The 6,641-nt window shown below is 44.8% G+C and overlaps 1 protein-coding gene across 1 annotated transcript in view; it reads left to right on the top strand.

Moving 5' to 3' along the window:
- Nucleotides 1-1,224: 1,224 nt before the first annotated feature.
- SPTSSB (serine palmitoyltransferase small subunit B) overlaps nucleotides 1,225-6,641 on the top strand; it is a 58,027-nt gene continuing 52,610 nt past the window's right edge. Inside the window, exon 1 of the mRNA XM_045297616.1 lies at nucleotides 1,225-1,310. The gene's annotated coding sequence lies outside the window, so the exon portion shown is untranslated. The remainder of the gene's footprint in view (nucleotides 1,311-6,641) is intronic.

Here is a 6,641-nt window from a genome sequence, read left to right as displayed (position 1 = left end):
GACAGCTTTTGCCCCCAAGCCCCCTGCCTCCCAGGCGGGAAGCGTCCGGGCCGGGACTGATCCAGGCAGGGCGCCTCAAGGGCCTATGAGCTCTGTAAACCGCCTCGGCGTAAAAGCCAAGCCTCTGCTCTGCTTGGGGAGGGTTTGGATTTGGCTCCAGATGCGGGTTTCCAGGGAAGGCGCACCCGGCCCGGGCTCCGGGCAGGAGCACTGCCCTCCGGAGGGAAGCTGGCGCCGCGGGCCCACTGCACCAACACCCCCAAGCAGCCTCCCTGCCGCAGTCCGGGGCCCCGTGCATCCTCGCCACTTATGAGCGAGCACACACAGGTGCTCCCGGCCCGATCCTTCCCATCGGCTGCCCCCGGGACCGCAGCTTTTCAACGATTCACGGCCCATCCAGGGGGGCGGAAGGCGACACGCAGGGAGTGGGGCGTCTCGCCGGTCCTAGGGCAGCACAGTTCGCGGCCGACGTTACCAGGGCTTGTCTTCTTCGGGTTCTGACACCGTACGCAGTGGGATGTGCGCTCGCAGGGCGGCGGCGGCGGCCGCGCCGAGCCCAGGGCGCACTGGGCATCCTGGCGCCGAGTTTCAGCCCGCAGTCGCGCTCCGTGTGCCGCCCGCTGCGCTCTGCAGATGGACGGATGCGGGGCGCAGGCGTTGCCTGGCTTGGGCTAGAGCCCCAAAGCCCACACTTTGGCACCCTCTCTTCCTCAGCTTTTCCCCAAGGCGGGGGGCGAGGGGACGCCTCCTAATCCCTCCTCCCCGTCCCGGCTCGGCTCGGGGTTTTACTGCAGCAGCCGGAGGGTGACAGCGACGCCTTAGCCTCCTCTATGGCTCAGGGAGCCCCTACTTCGTCAGCATCCGGAATGCGTCCCCTCGAGAGAGAGGCTGGTCCCCGAAGAAGCGCTAACAGGCTGCCTGAACCCAGACTGACAATGTTGGAGTCGCTGGGGGGCATTCAGTCCAGGAGGAACCTGATCTCCCAGGACTGAGAGTGGCAGCGCCTGGGAAGTTGGGACCATAGAGCTGGGGGGAGGGGAGTGGTGCTGCCGGCCTGCTCTTCTGGAAGGAGGCGCTGGGAGCAGCGCGTTTGTACCCAAGTTTGCGTGGGAGTGTTTTCCTGTTGTCAATAATTAATCACTGGAATCAGTCTGGCCGAATTGGAGTTTTAGCAACAGTGTTGAGGGCGGGGCCGAACACCTAACTCCAGGAGGCGGCTAGGAGCGGGCACAGAGGGAAGCTCGCAGCAGCCGCTGGGTAGGAGCCAACCTTTGGTGCTCAAGCCGCAGGGAGATTCACTCAACAGGGAGGTAAGCATCTTCCAAAATATCTATTTAGGCTGTAAAGTAGCTTTGGTAGAATAGAATCTCCATGTTTGTAGATGGAGGTAGAGGGGATTAACACTGTACTATAACACAATTCTTCTGTGCCATAATACAATTCTGAAGTTTGTTTAATGACATTACATTTAAAAATTGAGTGGGGTTTTCCATTTGTCTTTTACTATGTTGGAAACTAAGATGCTGCACTCAAAAGAAGCCAAACTTTTCTAATGAAACTTTCCCTGACCAAATAAGAGAAAATCATTTTACTAATTACTTTCATTGTTTATCTTTCTGTAATTCATGAAACATTGTGCAGGACAATGTTATTGGAATATGCATGGTTTCATTCTTAAATATTCATCTTTTATCTGGTATCTTGCTCTTTTACAATACACTGTGCCTATATACTACCTTAGACATGGTACATATACGTTAACTGCCCCAAAAGTGAAGAATTTCCCCCGAAACACATTTTAACATTTTCTCGTGACTATTTAGCAGTATTCCTGTTTTTCTTTTCTTTTTTATAAATCATTTTATTGGGGGCTCTTAAGGCTCTTATCACAAGCCATACATACATCAACTGTATCAAGCACATTTGTACATATGTTGTCATCATCCTTCTCACTGCTATGTGATCATCTGTAAGTGTCCAGACTTCTACTTCAAGGAGAAATACAAAATTAACTTTGCCTGGGGATTAGGAATGAGGTCCAATGGTTAAGGAAGAGCTTTAGATATGAACAAAACGCTAGATCTTTCTGTTAAAATGACATTCAACTAGTTGACAATTCACATATGCACCCAACCATTTAAAATAAGTTCACAGCAATAAAGAATTTAAAGAACCATTTAATGTGAATGTTAGCCCCCAAAGCCCTAATAAATGCATTCAGGAAGTTGGGAAGCTAGTTCTTTTAGAAATATTTTTTTTAGTGCGGTAGTTTTCGTGAATTAAACAGAAAATTTAAATTGCATGGTCATTTTGCATAGGCACTTTTTAGATCTATGAGATTTGGGTGTTTTTTTTTAAATATTGTATTGTAATTAGTTGAAAGTTTACAGAACAGATCATCAGTTTTACGTGTGATAATGCATACACATTTTGTTTCAGTTCATCCATTGCGATTGCTAATGAAGTTTTGATCATTTGATTTCCACACTTGAATGCATAAGTATCTTGTTGTTTTTATAATAGTTATCATTTGGTGTTTGTTTTAATAGCTGTGGATTTTTGTACATTGATTACTAGGCCAACGAAGGCAAAATTTAGTATGAAAGGTAGTCATACTCATTACAAGTTAAGGTTGCTTTGTCAAACCAAGAGGACCCCTACTGGTGTAGCGGTTACTCATTAGACTGCTAACTACAAGGTCCACAGTTTGAAATCACCAACCCCTCCACTGATGAAAGACAGGGCTTTCTACTACTGTAAAGTTTCACAGTCTCAAAAACTCACGGGGCAGTTCTCCCTGTCATGTAGGGTTGATAAAGACAACATTAACTCAATAGCAGTGAATTTGGTTCGGTTGCTTTTATCAAACCAAATGCATAGACATTCTAGAGTTTGACTGGGTATAAAGTTAAAAGTCAGCCAGTCCTCAACTTCCACTGGTTCTCTTAATTTGCTGTTTACAAATTTGCCAATATTTTACATGAAAAACTTTCTTTCACTAAGTATGTAAAAAGTAAAACCATCATTAAAAATTATCTAAAGAGAATTCTACCTCAAGGATGGCCATTATAAGGATAACCATGAAGCCATTTCCTAGTAAAACAACCATAAATCACCAAAAAAGCAAACTCATTGTTAGTGAATTTGTTCCTACTCATCGTGACCCGTAGAGCAGGCGAGAGCTCGGCCTGTGAGTTTCTGGACCTGTAAATCTTTATGAGAGCAGACAGTCTCAACTCTCTCCCGTGGAGCCAATGGTAGGTTCAAACTGATGACCCCGAGGTTGTCAGACCAGTAGATAGACCACAGCTGCTGAAAATGATGCAGAAACAACCATTTAATGTCTCTGGAAATTGCCTTGGTGAAATACAACAGGAGGGAGGAAATATTTAGTCCAAATAATCTACTTATTTGGGGGTATAACAGCCAGAGTTTATGGCATTTGAGCCACAGCCCACTTCCTTTGCTCCCCGCCCCCCTCCCTATAGGCAAGCATGACAGTGCTCCACTCAGAACTTGTGCATCCAGGATCATACGGTACCCTCTCCACCTAGATCCGAGTAAGGGCTACAGTGTCTTCCCTGGGAGAAGCAGGCCGTTAGCATTTCTCATCCTTCCTACCTCCTTGCAAGAGCAGATGAGGGGTCTATGGTTCTCTTCCTTCACCCAGTCCCTGCTTTGGGAGCAGAAGCTCTACCCTAGGTGGTGTGCCAACCCTTGATGGTGACGTTCCTGCTCAGAGCAGCTCGTTCCCAGACATAGCTGCAGGGCTGGCCTCAGCTAGAGCTGTGACTGTCCTCTCCCCGGATGACAGCCTGCAGAGAACAGCCCTGAAGCTACAGTTTGGAGGGAGCAGCTGATCTGACCACCCACATGGGAACAAACCAAGAGGGAAGTGCAACAGACCAATGACGTGAGCAAAGCCACAAAGTCCCCAAAGAATCCCCATTGTAGACTTCTGACTTGGGGGCAGTACTTGGCACCCCATCTGAACGGGTTCAGGGTAACTCACAAGGGGCCACACTGAAAGTCTAAAGCCCTTTCAGACACAAATAATGAAGACTAAAAGGGTGTGTGTCTTGTTAGGTAAGCAGGATCCAGGATAGGTAACCCCCAAAGGGGACTGGACTGATGATTTATAATACGTCCTTCTCTCTATTTCACAGAAAGATACTCATCTGCTCTGTGTCGGGATTCCTGTTAGACTTGCGACTATCTGTATGCTTTTGTTGGTTGATTGATTGATTGATTGATTGATTGATTGATTGATTTGTATCTATACAAGAGAGGCAGAATAAACAATATTATGAAGAAAGCAACTGAACCCATGCATGTGCACATATCTCATGGGTTGCCCGAAAAGGACTCCTGGTTGACCTCCCTAGCGGCAGCAAGGAGAACAACAAAGTTCCCATTAGGTGCTGGTCTACCCACCTCTCAAGACCTGGGGGCGATCCCGGATGAGGCCAGTGGCGAGGGTGGGGGGTGATGTGACAGTTTCTGGGGGGCATGGGAGGGAAGGTGGGGAGAGGTGAGCCAATAATGGTGAGTACAGAACAATAGTAAGTGTTCCAAAATTTATAGTGAGGAGGGTGTAGCTTTCCTGGTAGTGCTTGATCAATCGAATTGTATCTTAGAGGAATTACTGAGGTGAACAAGGGGTAAACATGATAGTGGGGCAAGAGAAAAAAAAGAAAAAGGAGTAAATAAGAAAAAAAATATATATATATATATGTAAATGTCTAACTATATGTGTATTTGTTTATATATGTCTATATATACAAATGAAACAATGAAGCAGATAGATTTTGAGCCTCTACTTAAATCTTACCTCAACACAAGAACAGTTGGTTCTAATAATGTAGCATTGCATGATACTCATCTTCTTGACATGATTGCTGAAGACAAAATAGGTGCATCAGCAAATATGGTGAAGAAAGCTTATGGTTCCCAGCTATTAAAAGATACAGTGTCTAGGATCTTAAAGGCTTGAAGTTAAACAAGTGGCCATGTAGCATGCAAGCAACAAAGCCCACATGAAAGAAACACACAAACCTCTGTAATTATGAGGTGTCAACAGGAAAAAGTATCAGAAGATTAAAAACAAGCAACCAAACTGGTACGAAGGGATGTGGATGTAGTGGAGACAAAAACTCATCTGTAAGATAATAGGACAGTCCATCTCAGAAAGGCCACAGGTAAGGGATGATAAATCTAGGGTGCTGTATAGCACTGATAAACTACATAACCACCCTCTAGTTCTCTAATATTTCCTCCCCTTACTAGTATGGTTTCTATTTGTTTTAACTCATTAATTTGTTAGATTTGCATTTTTCATTTTTATATTTCATATTGTTTGGTACATGAAAGCCAAGATAGGTAACCCTTCAGAAACAGTAACCAGAGTAATGGTTCCTTGAGGGTATGGGAAAAGAGGGGAGAGGGAAGGCGGGAATAGGAAGCTGTTGGAGGACTGTATAATCCCACTCGGTGGGATTGAGCAACAGAATTGTATGTGAATGGATATATTGGATTGTGTAAGCTATGGCCAAAAAACCCGTCTATTATAGGGAAGAAAAAAAGTAAGTCTTGGGGAGTAGGAATGGGGGAGGGAGGGGATAAAAAGGAGCTGATATCAAGTTCAAGAAGAAAAAAAATATTTGGAAACTCATTGTGGTAGCAATTGCACTATACTGCTTGATATTATTGAACTATGGAATGTTATGATATCTGTAATAGCTCCCAATAAAATTGTATGTATGCATATAATTTTATATATAATCACTATATGTGTGTGTGTGTGTGTGTGTATGTATATGTATATCCTGATTACCTTACTTCAGCTCACTTAGACAGCAGAAGTTCTATAGAGGCAAGCCAAAAAGACCAGAAGCTACCACCCCTATTCAGTATTCTGCTCATAAAATAGGGTTAGAATTCAGGGGGAAACAAAGTGGAACATTTTCCTCATGCCCAACTCTGAAGCTATGGTACACAAGGTTTAGGCCACGGAGAGGGAGCTCCAAAACTATCCTCAAAGGGGAAGACTTTATTTGAAAGAAAGCATTGGAAAGTTCAAGCCTAAGAACACTGTAAAAAACTATTGGAAATGTTGGTGGTAAGCAAGTAAGGAGACTCATAGTTTTATCAGAGTAATAAGGTAAGCATTACTAGTTCCAATTGCCATTGAGTTGTCTCCAACTCATGGTGACTCCATATGCACAAAGTAGAGCTGTGCCCTGTAAAGCTTTCAGTGGTTGGTTTTTCAGAGGTTTATCACCAGACCTTTCTTCCAAGATTACTCTGGATGGACTCCATCCTCCATCCTTTGGCTTAGCAGCCATGCATGTTATACCTTGTCCAGGGACTCCAGCACAAACTTTACCCGCTGCCATCAACTCAATGCCAAATCATAATAGGGCACCAGAGAAGTACTCCATAGTGTTTCCAAGGCTGTGAATCGTTACAGGAATAGATAACCTCATATTTCTCCCATGGAGTGGCTGGTGGTTTCAAACCACCAACCTTGTAGTTAGGAGCCCAACATTTTACCCATTATACCACCAGGGCTTCTCAATGTAAACCTTAGATTAGCTAAGAGTGTATGAGAAAGACTGAAGGAAAGAGACAGCTAAAATGAG

The sequence above is a fragment of the Echinops telfairi genome, unplaced genomic scaffold, assembly GCF_000313985.2.
Source record: "Echinops telfairi isolate 266 unplaced genomic scaffold, ASM31398v2 ScPeMD7_7420;HRSCAF=8458, whole genome shotgun sequence".
Classification (NCBI taxonomy): domain Eukaryota; kingdom Metazoa; phylum Chordata; class Mammalia; order Afrosoricida; family Tenrecidae; genus Echinops; species Echinops telfairi.
The sequence above is the reverse complement of the archived record's forward strand: the minus strand, read 5'-3'. Positions and strand labels throughout refer to the sequence as shown.